Here is a 15,357-nt window from a genome sequence, read left to right on the forward strand (position 1 = left end):
ATATTCCCCTTCCTGTGTCCATGTGATCTCATTGTTCAATTCCCACCTATGAGTGAGAATATGTGGTGTTTGGTTTTTTGTTCTTGAGCATTTCTAAGCATTTTTCTCATTGAATCCTTCAGCAATTCGGTGTTTAGAGTTACTGATGTTTTTCAGACTGAGTGAACATCACAAGGTCACAGCTGTTAAGTAGAAGATAATTAACCTTGATGTATCTGATCCCAGAGCCTAGGTTACTAACCATTATGCCAAGTCTTTTCAATGCCATTTTATATATCTGCATTTATTAGACCCAACTGTCCTTGAATCTGGCCAAAATAGAGTTAATGGAGATGTTTTAAAGTTAATCCTATTTTCTCAGGATAAAGAGGATTTTAATCCCTCCTCCCCCCAAACAAAAAATATTCTTCTGTTAATAATTGCTTTTTCTCCCCTTTTCTCTCTGTCAGGGAAGGTCAGTTTATTATGGGTCATTGTGGATGCAACAAAATTAATGACAATTGATGTTGGTCCTCTGCTTCTCATATTAGTGGCTCTGTATCAGCATCCACTCCCCATGCAGTGGGCATGCCCCCCTCCATCACTGTTTCCCCATCGGCTGAGGTTTTGCCTTAGCCAGTGAACTTTTAATCACTCTGAATAGCTAATCACCATAATTCCTCACTGTCCAAAGCTGCAAGTTCATCATGTGAATGGACCCAGTGTCCTTGTTAATCACAGTAATCGCTCACCACTCATGAGCTGTGAAAAGTAGTGACAAGTATCCTCATCACACTCGGTTGCTCACAATCTGAGGGAGGCTGATAGGAGTCTCATGATTCACCCAACACAGGCTGTGGGGCTAGCAATGGAATGCCTGCCAGAACTGCGAGTTTCAGATCTCTGTTTATAATTATTATTTGCTCGAGTTGGCAAATGCTCATATCTTCATCCCCGCGGTTACTGATGCTAAAGTTTCCATAGCAGGGTTCCCTTGCAGGCCTCTCCTTCCTTTGTGTCAAATGACCCATCTTGACTGGCATCCAGCCTCCTGAGATTCCTGGCCAGGACATGAACTTTTGGTGCAAAATTAACTAAGGGTATTTGTCTTATACTGGAATTGTTTTAATAGCAGTAAACCAGAAACCTATCCATGTGGTTTAATTATAGAAGGATTTATCATGGGTATATCTTTTCCCCAAGGCCTAGAAATTTCACCACTCTTCAAGAGGGACATGAACTGGACTTGAAAGGCCACTAGCTGTCAAGGCAGTTATTCTGTTAATCCTGTTTCCCATGCCTTCTGTATAGACTCCTCTGGATCTATGTGTTCTACTATTTCACTTTTCTATCTTGTTTTGCTTTGTTATCACCTCTTTCAGCTTTGTTTTGGAACACAGACCATAAATGTCTTTCCCAAAAGGGCAGTCTTGGTGTACATGTCCTGAGCAGTCCAGGGTTTTCTGCTAACAGAATATACTTTCTGATTTCTAGTTCCACATTCTCATCCCACAGCTCTTCAAACTGTTCTATTACGAACTCCACACTGTAACTTCTCCTAGATTTACATGTCAAGGTGCCAGCAGACTAAAGGGCTTCATTTTCATCAAAATTAATTTTCTTAAAACAGCTATTTTAAGGTGTCAAAAATAAACATTTCTGCTATTATTATACCATTTCAAAAAGTCTTTTAAAATTGTCTGAATGGGCCAAAGACCATCACAGACTCTTCACCCAAAAATATATACAAATAACAAATAACATATGAAAAGATGCTTCACATCATATGTTAGCAGGAAAATGCAAATTAAAACAACGAGATACTGCTACACACTTATTAGAATGGCCAATATGTGGGACACTGACAACACCAAATGCTGGCAAGGCTATGGAGCAACAGGAACTCTTATATATTGCTGATAGAAAAGTGTTACAGCCACATTGGAAGACATTTTGTCAGTCTCTTATGAAACTAAACATACTCTTATACAATCTGCCAATTGTCCTCCTCTATATTTACCCAAGAGTTGAAAGCTTATGTCCACACAAAACTTATGTCTTACACATAGATACTTTTAGCAGCTTTATTCATAATTACCAAAACCCAGAAGCAGCTAAAATGTCCTTCAGTAGGTGAATGGATAAACTAACTGTGGTATATCCAGACAATAGAGTATTACTCAGGGCTAAAAAGAAATGAGCTATCAAGCCATGAAAAGATAAGAAGGAAACTTTAAAGGGTCTTACTAAATGAAATAAGCCAACCTGAAAATATTACATACTGTATGATTGCAGCTATATGACATTCTTTAAAAGGCAAAACTATGCAGATAGTAAAAAGGTCAGTGATTGCAAGGGTTAAGTAGGGAGAGAATAGAAGATTTTAAAAATAGTGACAATATTCTGTATGACACTGTAGTGATGGCTACATGTCATTGTATAGTTGTCCAAACTCATAGAACGCACAACTCAGAGTGAACCCTAATGTAAACTATGGACTTTGAATGATATTGATGTGTCAGTATAATAATGGCTCACAAATGTACCATTCTGGTGGCGGATGTTGATAATGGGGGAGGCTATGCCTGTGCTAGGGCAGATGTTATATGGGAAATATCTGCCCCTTCTTATTAATTTTGCTGTGTACCTAAAACTGCTCTGCCAAAAAAAGGCTGAAAAACCTAAAAAAAAAGTGTCACAAGCTCATTATTTTCTTTTTCTTTTTTTTAATTTTATTATTATTATACTTTAAGTTTTAGGGTACATGTGCACAATGTGCAGGTTAGTTACATATGTATACATTATTTTCATCCAGAATAGTTGCCTTGGATATTTTTGAAAGTCATCCCTCTTTCTGCATGTTCCTTTCTTTATCACTTCTCCTCTCTCCCTGTCTTGAGAGACAGAGAGAGAGAGGCAGAGAGACAGAGAGAAAGAGAGAAAGAAAGAACATATATGCACATGAGTGAATGAGAGAATCCAGATCCCTAAGGGAAATCAAAGCTCTGGGATACTGGAGTGGATTTTTTTCCCTTTACTTAAAACATTGGTTTCTCACCTTACCCCCCCTTTTGAGAACTCCGTCACCGATTTTCCTTTGTATAACTGTCTCTTCCCCATTGTTCATATTCTTGATAGAGCTGTCAATCAAGTTGCCCTAGCCAAGAGATCAGTAAGAGAACCAAATAAGGCCAACTCATTTCTCATTTTGAGGACTCCAAATATTATAGAGTTCAGTGATGCCAGGATGAAAAGATGATTGGAGCTGATTCTTTGTAGTGTTTTCACCTTAATTGTTGATTAGTTCCTGCTTCTTGGATCTCTGCTGCTTTTTTTCCCCTAAGATTGGCTCTTTAGAGATTTTTTAAGTTTTCAAATGATCCTATGTCCTACCACTAAAGCTGCGTTGCTTCAGTTAGCCAGAGCCAGTTTTACTGCTTGCAAACAAAACAAAGAAACACACAACTGATCTGGCTACTATGCTACAGAAAGTCTTGGTTGCACAGATTTTATGTTGCTTGATCCTATAAGCGCAGCTTCTCTGTTATGTTCCCGATGGGATGCTGAGAATTCAAGGGCAGGATACAGTGGCTTAGGGCCCTATTTATTTTAGGTAGAATTGACAGAATAGGTCACAGTGAAATTACAGCCCTATATGGTCATGGTTCTACAAACTTTGGGCTGGGTTCTGGAGATATATCTCCTAAGTTAAGTTTAATTAGCAACAACTCAATATCATCTGCCTTTGGATATCTGGAGTATGAATCTCACAGCTTGGATTCTTCTCCGGTTTTGGTTCATTGGCAAAGATTCTGAGTTATCTGTGGTATAAGGTTCAGAAGTGTATAAGGTAAGAAGAGAGCTTTGCATCAGTTTGGTAGCTGAGGGACACAGACAGGAAAATCTAGCTTGAAAAACAATGTAGTCCCCATCATCTCTGGGTGACTTCCTAGGGCCCTCCAAGGAAACCCCATTTTGTTCTCTCCCTCTTTCCCCTACTCTTCCCCTCTCCTCTTCTCCCTTAATCCTTCTTCCTCAAGCTTTCAACTCTCCTCTCCTTCTCTTGCACATATGTTGTACAACTATTTTCTACCCTCTTTATCTTTCTAGCTAATATTAAGCAGCATCTCTTTCTGTCAGGTGATTCTAAGCAAGGCTTTAGAATCAGACAGGATAGATATTTTATTTCACCTATGCCACTTGCTAGCTGTGTGACCAAGGGCAAGCTCCTCCCTCAGACCCAGTTTTCTCATATTCCAAATAGAAGGAATAAAGGTGTTCATGTGAGGTTTACAAGGAAAACAGTTGATGTCATAACTAGCCCATGGTGGGTAACTAAAGATTGGTAAGCTTTGTCTATTCGATTTAATTTCTAACTTCTATTATTATTGTTATTTTCCTACTGTTATTTTTCTTCAATTCCTTCTCATTATCAGCACCTGTTTATTGTGCTTGTCTTTGCATCCATTCACCTCTCTTCTCAGTGTTCAATGCCTTCCCTTCCCTTATCCCATGATAAGACCACTCACAGGGAACCTAAATTATTGAAAGTTATTCCTAGAAAATTTTAGTAACAATGGAGAAATGTTAGCCTCTAGGCGAGTCTTAGTGGATTTCCCTTTACACTAGTGAAACATAATTTTAGATTATTTTAGTAATACTTTTATGGAATGTTGCCCATTTTCTAAATCTCACTTCTTGTGGTCTTTTGAGAATTCAGGTAAATTAGAAGGTAAAAATTATAAAGGAAAATATGAGCCCCTAGATATTCCAAACTAGGATGAAATCTCACACAGCATCTTCCAACAAGTTGTAAATATAGTAAGATTTTTAAAACTGAGACAACTACAGATAATAATATCTCTATGCATTTATTATAATCATAATGAATTGAAGCTAAATTATCAAGCTTTTTGAAAATGCATTCTAGATATTATTTTATTAAGAGGAGAATATTAACACTTTTTTTGTGTGTGTTTTTGGAGTCTTTTTAAAAAACAGTTGCATTTAATGGGGATCTTTCCCATCCCTTAAGTGTTCAATTGTTACTGTATTTGATAAGTTGGTGTTGAGAAGACTTTTATTCTTTTTACCTCAGCAATGTGTGAGAAATACTATTTGTTTAGTCAAGACAGTTTCAACTTGGCTGTTTTCCTTGACTCTGATTCCACTTTAAGATGTGTGCTCTAGTTTATGGGCAACATGCTTGCATATTTCTTACAGATGGACTAAACTTGGGAGCTTATCAATAGTTTGGACTTGGAAGTACAGTAGTTCTAATGCGAAAACCTTGCTTTGCTGAACCGTTAATGCTCAAGGTTTAAGTGTGAAAGCCCAGCTGTGCTTAATCCACTCCGCATTGCAATTTCCAACAGAAGCTTGGAACATGCTCAAAGTCAGGAGCTAAGCGGAGGCAGGGATCTAGTGACTTAAGAGGCTGAAGAGATTTTCTCTCTCTGAGTCAAAATTTTTCTCCAGACTGTTGTGGGATTTGACACTGGAGTGTAGCATTCCAATCTCTGTTTAATACAGGGACTTTGAGTGTATCCACATTCTCATAGTTCTGCTTCCTTCTTACCATGTATGACGATGAATTCTATCTGATGGGACCCCAGGCACATTGCCTGATCACCCTCCTCAAATAATGCTTGACAGTTCAGTTCTCTGGAGTTTGCATTCAGATCTGTTTTACATCAAAATGCATTTCTCTGACATGTGTAATCCTCTCTAAGCTTGAGAAGAGAGCTTGGTTTCTGTTCTTCTCCCTAGGATTTCTTTCTTTGCATGTGAGGGGATGGGAGATATAATGTAGCTTACTCTGAAGACGAGAATTGGAGAAATATTGAGGAGACTAAACAATGTTATTAGGAGGCAGAAATAAAAGTAAAGAAAAAATGATATAGGGAGGTAAGTGGAGAAAATAAATTTAAATATAGAAACAGTATAGAAAAGGAAATAAAATTTCCTCACTGCTGTGGTTAAGTGTAGGTCCTAATAAAAGGGGTAAAATTGGCTGCAATTTTTTGTTGAAATCTCAACTTGTTTATAAAACACAAACTCATCAAAAAATAGTGAAGATGTTCTGTGTAAATAAAGGGAAAAGTGTATACCTCTCTTCCTCTTTCCCCAACCCTATCCTTATTCCACTTCCAGAGGTGAGCGATGTTAATATGATGTATGTTCTTTTTTTTTTTAATTTTATTATTATTATACTTTAAGTTTTAGGGTACACGTGCACAATGTGCAGGTTTGTTACATATGTATACATGTGCCATGTTGGTGTGTTGCACCCATTAACTCGTCATTCAGCATTAGGTATATCGCCTAATGCTCTCCCTCCCCCCTCCCCCTACCACACAACAGGTGAGTGAAAGAACATACATCATCTTTCACTCACCTGTTGTGTTATTTGGGTGAGCCACTGAACTCCTTTAAGCCTTAGTTTTCATATCTGTAAACTGGGGATAGCACTAGTTACTTATAGCATTGTTGAGAGGATTAAAATAGGTAAGTCATTTGTATAAATATGTATGGCACAAAGTAAGAGCTCAATGAATGTTGGATATTATTTTTCCAGGCACATATAAGTTTATGTATTTTATAACAAATGAAATGGTCCTCATTATGCATACGGTGATGTAAATTACTATCTTTAAAGATATGCTGGAAACATTTAAAAATATTTATATGTATCTTATTTTATTTAAATGCATGCATAAGATCACATTATAGTTAACAATGTTTTTTTTTGGCTTGCTTTCTGTCTTCATGCCTTCTCTATCCATATTACCTATCTTGAGGAAATCCACATAAAGGCTTAGTAGGTATGTGTCTATATTTTCCTTCAAGCTCATATAATCATAGACAAAAACACATATGCATATTCATAGAATTTTGTCATTGATTTATAAAAATAAGATTATAGTATACAAATATATTTTTACAATATTTGCAAATTATAAAATATCTTTTCCTGACCCTTCCTTTACTAATAGAGGCTGGAAAGCTTAACATTTGAAGTCACAGCGAATGTCTTTGGTGCTGAGTGGTAGGGTAGGCAAATGTCCCTGTGCTGGTCAACTATACCCAAGAGGAAATCTATTGCAAGGATTTCTAGGAAAGTTTTCTTTCTTAATAAATGGGATAAATTTGGCTGTTGTTGTTGTTTTCCCTTGATCCATCTTGGAAAGTGGAAATAAAACCTGAAATGACAATATCATCTTTGGACCATGATGGGACACATGTGAGGATAAAAGCTGTAATGTTAATGGTGGCATGATGGAAATATCAGGCTGAGTGCCTGATAGCATTTTCAGTGGCTGAATTAATACCAGCAACTGCTGACCTTGGGATTTCCAAAATAAACCCCAATTTGCTTAAACCATGATCAGTGAGTTTTCTTTTCTTTACAGTCAAACACATTCTCGACTGATATGCAGACTTTTCTGGATCTCGTTTTCGTCAGTGAAATCTTGTTGAAGTTCTAATTGATTACTTATCATGGTAGCATACTATTTTATGGTGTGAATGGTTACAATTTTGCCAGCCTTTCCTCAATTGGTGGATGTTTTTGTTCAGTGTTTTTTTATCTTTTTTCCCCCCACTTCAAACAATGTTGCATCAAATATCATTAAAAATATAACTTTATGTAGTGAAACTTTTATTTTTATGGAACAAATTCCCAAGAGTAGAATTACTGAGTCAAGAGTATATATATTTTTAATTGTAATAAATGTTTCTAGAATGTATTCCAAAAAACAGGAATAATTTACATTTTATCAGAAGTGTGCAAGAATAAACTTTTCCTTCCCAAGTCTACACTAGCAAGAATTGTTATTGGTCTTTTGCCAGTCTAATGTTTGTAAAATCATAAGTCATTGTTGGACTGGTTGTTCACATGTTCCTGACTGGTAGAGATTTTAAGCCTTTTTCTACATTCTATTGGCTATTTGGATTTGTCCTTTGTGAATTCCTATTCACAATCTCACATACTTTTCTCTTGGAAATTTTCCTTCTTGTCAATGTAAAAGAGATTAAAAATACATTACAGGCACCCATTTTCACTTTTCAGCACTGGAATTTGATTATAGTGTTTGCTATGGACTGAATGTTTTCATCCGTCCAGATTCCTAGGTTGAAACCAAATCTCTAAGGTGGTGATATTGGAAGATGAGCCCTTTGGGAAGGTATCAAGTCCCATTAAGAACGGGATTTCTTCCCTTATAAAAGAGACCCCAGAGAGCTTGTTCATCCCTTCCACCATGTGATTATACAGTGAAAACATGGCCCTCTGCGAACTAGGATGTAGGCCTTCACCAAACACCAAATCCACCAGTGCCATGATCTTGGTCTTCCCAGCCTCCAGAACTGTAAGAAATAAATTTCTGTTGTTCATAAGGCACCCAGTCTCTGGTATTCTGTTATAGTAGCCTGAATGGACTAAGACAATGTCTTTTGCTATAAATGTATGAACTTTTATATGGCTAGAAATGGTTTTTAGAACACTTTATTTTCTAGTTTTAGATAAAGGAATCTGCTTTACCATGAGATTATGTATGAAGTCACCTACTTTTTCTTGCAGAATTTGTTTTTCTTTTTTCCCCCTCTGTTATATCTTTACCTTGTAATTGTAAATTAGAAGTTCATTTTGTATATGTATTTTATTAATTTCTTCACAAAAACCCAACTCCTGGATTCGCTGATCTTTTGAATGGCTTTGTGTGTCTCGATTTCTTACAGTTCAGCTCTGGTTTTTGTTATTTTTCATCTTCTGCTAGCTTTGGGGTTGATGTGCTCTTGCTTTTCAAATTCTTTCGGTTGTGAAGTTGTGAATTTGAGATCTTTCTAACTTTTTGATGTGGGCATTTAGTGCTATGAATTTCCCTTTTAACACCACCTTAGCTGTGTCCCAGATATTCTGGTATGTTGTATCTTTGTTTCATTATTTTCAAAGGACTTTGTGATTTCTGCCTTAATTTCATTATTTACCCAAAAGTCATTCAGGAACATGCTTAATTTCCATATAATTGCGTGGTTTTGAGTGATGTTTCTGCCTTGACTTCTATTTTTATTGTGTTGTGACCTGAGAGTGTTTGGTATGATTTCAGTTCTTTTGCATTTGCTGAGAATGTTTTTATGTCCAGTTATGTGGTCGATTTTAGAGTATGTGCCATGTAGATCCTTTAAATCAGATCCTTTAATTCAGAATTTGTTTGTTATCTGTGTTGATTGTTTTGTTTGTTGAAGAATGTTCTATTGGATGAAAATATCCCATTTTGTTTATCTATTGTGAACCCCAAATATCTGAGACAGGTCTCAGTTAATTTAGAAAGTTTATTTTGCCAAGGTTGATGATGTGTGCCCATGACTTAGCTTCAGGAGGTCCTAACAACATGTGTCCAGGGTGGTCAGAGCACAGCTTGGTTTTATACATTTTAGGGAAACATGAGACATCAATCAACATATGCAAGATGAACATTGGGTCGGTCTGGAAAGACAGGACAACTGGAAGCAGGGATGGGGCTTCCAGGTCACAGGTAGGTGAGAGACATATGGTTGCATACTTTGAGTTTCTGATTAGCCTTTCCAAAGGGGGCAATCAGATATGCATTTATCTCAGTGAGCAGAAGGATGACTAAATAGAATGGGAAGGCAAGTTTGCCTTATGCAGTTCCCATCTTGACTTTTCCCTTTAGCTTAGTGATTTTGGGGCCCCAAGATTTATTTTCTTTTCACAATATGGATCTGTTGAGAGATATTTTAATTATCTCCAATGATTAGCAATTACAAATAAATTGGCTATGAACATTTATGTATGATGTTTTGTGTAAATATATTTTTAATTCTGTTAACTATTTAGAAGTAGAATGGTTGGGCAGTACAGTAAGTTTATGTTTAACTTTTAGGAGACTGCCAAACTGATATCCAAGTGGTTGTACTATTTTATATTCCTACCAGCTGTGTTATAAGAGTTCTATTTGTTCTACATCCTCACCAATGCATGCTATTTTCAGGCTTTTTAATTTTAGCTATTCTAATGGTTAATGCTATTCCAGCTCCCTTGCCTGCTTTGTGTTTCTGCCAAATACAAGTGGTAGTGGCTGACTCTCTTACTATAGCAAGCTCCAAATAAATAGGCTTTGGTTGTTCTCATTTGAGTAGTCTTCATCATTTATTTAGAATTTTCATTAATTATTCCAAAGTGTTTGCATTTCTGTACAAATTTTAAAATACATTTTTCTATTTCTATGGAAATCCTGTTTAAATTTTGATTAGAAATTCATTAGAGTTATAGATTTTCTGTCTTTTTAAAAATTTTTAAATTTTTACCTTTCTTCCATTTCTGAGGCTCCCTTTATTTGTATTTCAAATGCAAATATTTTCCACATATATGCTTACAATTGTTATATCCCCCTTGATGAATTGACCCCTTTATCATTATATAAGGACCTTATATCTTTTTACAGTTTTTGTCTTCAAATCTACTTTGTCTGATAAGTAGATATACCGCTTTTTTTTCGGTTTCCATTTGCTTGAATTGTCTTTTTCCATTTCTTTATTTTTAGCCCATCTGTGTCTTTATACATGAAGTAAATTTCCTGTAGGTAGCATATAGTTGGGTCTTGTGTGTGTGTGTGTGTGTGTGCGGGTGTGTGTGTGTTTTATTCAGACTCTTCATGTCTTTTGATTAGATAATTTATAATTTACCCCATTTCTATTCAGTGTTATTATTGATAGTCAAGGACTTGCTACTGCCATTTTATTTGTTTTCTGGTTGTTTTGTTGATCCTCTCTTTCTTTTATCCTTTTCTCCTGACTTCCTTTGTATAAAAGTTATTATTTTCTGATAGTATGTTTTAATTTCTTGCTTTTTATTTTGTGTGTATTATATGTTTTTGTTTTGTGGTTAATGTGAAGCTTGCAAATAACGTCTTATAATCAATTATTTTAAACTGATGACAACTCTGATTACAAAGAATAGAAAAAACAAGCAAATAAAGAGAAAACAACAAAAAAAAAGAAACTCTAAAATTAGGACTCAACTGTCGAGGAGGGAGGCAGTTAGCGGGCTTTAGCTCCTTTTCTGGAGGGGGTAGATATGAAGCGGTTTAAAGGATTGGACCAAAAGAAGAGGAAACTCTACCAGTGCAAGAGCCAAGGGATCAGTTATCCTTGGTTTTTTTTTTTTTTTTTTTGGTCTTGTCTTCGTTTGAAGATTAAGTATTGGAGCCATGGGAATAAAGATTCCATGTCCTCGATTTTTTTTTTTGACATTGCCATTAACAACCTGCTGGAAGAGTTGTCTTTTAATTATTTTCTGATGTGTGCCCCAAAACATGTTAGAAGTTTAGTTGTCTTTGTACAGGTGAAAAGGGGACAGGGAAATCAACTCAGAGCCATTACATTGTAAGAGTTGTCTCTTTCACAGAGTTGTCAAGGATTTTATGGTTTAAGGTGCTGACTTCAGTGAAGGAAATGGACGAGGAGGGGAATCTATATAAGAAGGATTTTTTGAAGATGAGAATTTTGCTGTTAAAAACAACAAAGAATTTCTCTTGTCGATGGCCAACAGAAGGAAGGATACAAATGGCTTACAGTTCTTCATAACAATGAAACCAACTCTTCATTTAGATGGGCATCATGTTGTTTTTGGACAAGTAATCTCTAGCCAAGAAGTTGTAAGAGAGATAGAAAACCACAAGATGGATGCCGCTAGCAAAGCATTTACAGAGGTACAGATACTCAGTTGTGGAGAGCTGATTCCCAAATCTAAAGTTAAGAAAGAAGAAAAGAAAAGGTATAAATCATCATCATCTTCCTCCTCATCATCTAGTGACTAAGATAGCTCAAATGATTCTCAGTTGTCACCTGATTGCTGTGATTCCGAAAATGCTTCTGAAGAGAAATCAAAGAAAAGAGGAAAAAACTTAGGAAAAATTCCCAAAAACACAAGAAGGAAAAGAAGAAGTGAAAGAAAAGCAAGAAGAGTGCATCTAGTAAGAGTGAAGCTGAAAATCATAGAGCACAACCCCAGTCTACTGTCCATCCAGAAGAGATCCCTCCTATACCTGAAAATATATTTCCTAATGAGAAAAAGTCCTCCTAAAGCTGATGCAATGGAAAGGAAAAGCCAGAGAGAGAGAAAGAGAAACAGAATGTAATCCATCTAACTCCCAGCCTGCTTCATACCAGAGACGACTTTTAGTTACTAGATCTGGCAGGAGAATTAAAGGAAGAGGATCAAGGTGTTATCAAACTCCTTCCAGATCCAGATCAAGGGATTGTTTCAGACTTAGTGAGACTCCTGCACGTTGGAGGCAAGAGATGCAGAGAGTTCAAAGGATGAGGGCATCAAGTGGTGAAAGATGGATCAAAGGGGATAAGAGTGAGTTGAATGAAATAAAAGAAAATCAGAGAAGTCTAGTTAGAGTAAAAGAGAGAAAAATAACTAACCACAGGAATGTATTTGAGAGTCCAAACAGAAAAAATGAAAAGGAAAAGAAAGCTAAAGACTGTAAATCTAACAGCAAAGAGAGACATCAGAAGAAATTCAGAAAAAGATGATAAATATAATACGAACAAAGTGAAGAAAAGAGCCAAATCTAAAATTAAGAGTAAGAGCAAAGAGAAATCAAAGAGTAAAGAAGGAGATTCAAGACATAATAGACATGAAGAAAAGAGGATGAGGTCAAGGAGCAAAGGAAGGGATTATGTGAATGTTAAAGAAAAAGAAAAGGAGCTTGATTCAAAAGGAAACAATCAGGAAAGGGGTAGAAGTAAAGAGAAGTCTAAACAGTTAGAATCAAAGAGTAATGAGCATGATCATAGTAAAACTAAGGAAAAGGATAGATGTGCACAATCCAGGAGTAGAGAATGTGATATAACTGAAGGTAAACACAGTTATAATAGCAGAACAGGAGAGCAAAGCAGAAGTAGGGACAGAAGCAGAAGAGTGTGATCAAGAAGCCATGACAGAGATTGCAGCAGAAGCAAGGAGTACCATAGATACAGAGGAAAGGAATACAGGAGAAGAGGACAGTCACAAAGCCGAGGGAGAAGAACACCACCAGGAAGATCAAGAAGTAGAGATAGGGGTAGAAGGAGGAGAGACTCACGGAGCTCAGAGACAGAAGAAAGTAAAAACAGAAACAAAGAAAAACACAGAAACCAAGAAAGTAAGAGTTCACACAGAAAGAAAATTCTGAGAGTGAGAAAAGAATGTACTGTAAAAGTCATGATCATAATAGCTCAAATAATAGCAGGGGAAAAAAGGCTGATATAGATAAAAGTCTCTTCCCAAAAATAAAACAAAGCAGTCAGAACAATGAATTAAAGTCCTCCACATTGAAAAATAAGGAGGATGAGAAGATCAGATCCTCAGTGGAAAAAGAAAACCAAGAATCAAAGGGTCAAGAAAGTGACCATGTACGTGAAAGAAAAAAAATTTGATTATGAATCAAGCCCTGAAACATGAAGACAAAAGTGGATGATTGAGTTATATAAACTTATTTCCGTTCTGTTTTGAATTTTAAGTTTGAGAGACTTGCTAGTGAATCTTCTTTATGTTGTTTTCCTTTTCATTGTTTTTGGGTTGTTTTATGCTTGCCCCTTTTTTTAAAATGTGGATTTCATTGAGTTGATCTTTTGATAATCTGCAATCTGGATAACTCGTGCTGCTAAAGTTTTAATAAACTTGAAATGCGAAAAACAAAAACAAAAACAAAACAAAAAACTCTACAATTTAACTCCATCCCTCTCAATTTTTGAATTGTTGTTGTCTCTATTTATATCTATCATATGATCTAGCAATCCCACTGCTGCATATATACCCAAAAGAAAGAAAACTGGGATATCAAAGAGATACATGCACACCCATGTTTATTGCAGTACTATTCACAATAGCCAAGATATGGAATCAACCTGTGTGTCCATTAACAGATGAATGGATAAAGAAAATGTGGTACATACCCACAATGGAATATTATTGAGCCATAAAAAATGAAATCCTGTCATTTGCAGCAAAATGGATAGATCTGGAGAATCTTATGTTAAGTGAAATAAGAAAGGTGCAGAAAGACAACTTTGTGTGTTCTCACTCAAATGTGGGAGCTAAAAAAGAAATTCAACTCATGGAGATAGAGAGAAGAATTATGGTTACCAAAGGCTAGAAAGGTAATAGGGAGAGGTGGGTAAAGAGGGAATGGCTAAAGTGTACAAAAATACACTCAAATAGAATAAGATCTAGTTTTAGGTAGCACAATAGATCTTATTGTTAAAAATATTTTACTGTACACTTCAAAATAACTAAAAGAGTGGGACTGAAATGTTATTAACACTAAGAAATGACAAATCCTTGAAGTGATGAATATCCTGATCATCCTGATTTTATCATTTCATATTATATGCTTGTATCAAAATATCACATGTACTCTATAAATATGTACAACTACTATGCATCCACAATAATTAAAAAACACATCTTCTAGAGCTCTTTTGATTTGTATGTTAAATCTCTCATAGTCCTCCTTCAATTAATTTTCATCTTTTTTGTCTTGTGATTTTTATCTTTTTATGTATTTCTTCATACTCTAAATTTTTTTAGGCCACTAAATCATGTCTCAGCAGTGATCTTGAACATCTTCTCCCCTAATTCATCTCCTAAATAGTTTAGTTGGAAACTATTTCTTTTATTTCTGGAAAGTACTCCTGAGGAATGGGAGTAGAAGCTAAAGGGGATATACACAGATATCCCTAAGCTCTTATTTTTTTTTCTTTTCAAATTGTCATCTGTCTCTTCTAGCATCTATCAAAGGTTGGTTCTGTGTTTTGTTTGTTTTGATTGATCTTTCTGTCTCTGGCTGCTATGCTGCTCTGAGGTATTGTTAATCTGGAGTACATCTCCCTGCTTTCCTGTCTCTTGTACTCACTCAGCCTGAAGGGTGGGAATGCTTCACTCACCTGTTAACATTTTTTCGAGGAGCCTGAGATATCTGATAGACACTAGGGCCTCTGTTTATCTGTCCCCTGGGTCCACAGATCTCTGTAAGCCAAACATTCCCAAGATCCACGTTTTAGTTGAAATCCTTCTCCCAAGGCTCTCTCTCTCTCTTTTTTTCTTAAGAGAAGTAAATCTTTATTTCCTTGTTCTGACAGTAGTCTTAACATGTCTTTCTAGTACATAACAAAGAAAGCCTTCCCTTTTATTCTCCCAAAGAAGCAGTTACACTCTGGGGCTTATATATAATTTTAACAAAGGCTGATAAATTGTATGCACCCTGGGTCTCTTACAAATTTGCACTCAGCCACCAGAGCCCCAGGCTTTGATATCAATGAAATAAAATGATTTGAATTGAGGAGAGTAAAGGAATTGCATTCAAG

At 36.1% G+C, this 15,357-nt stretch overlaps 1 pseudogene; it reads left to right on the forward strand.

The window, feature by feature from the left end:
• Positions 1–11,210: 11,210 nt before the first annotated feature.
• On the forward strand, positions 11,211–13,453 carry LOC104006614 (peptidyl-prolyl cis-trans isomerase G-like; annotated as a pseudogene).
• Positions 13,454–15,357: the final 1,904 nt, after the last annotated feature.

This window comes from Pan troglodytes, chromosome 4, assembly GCF_028858775.2.
Source record: "Pan troglodytes isolate AG18354 chromosome 4, NHGRI_mPanTro3-v2.0_pri, whole genome shotgun sequence".
In the NCBI taxonomy this organism is placed as follows: Eukaryota; Metazoa; Chordata; class Mammalia; order Primates; family Hominidae; genus Pan; species Pan troglodytes.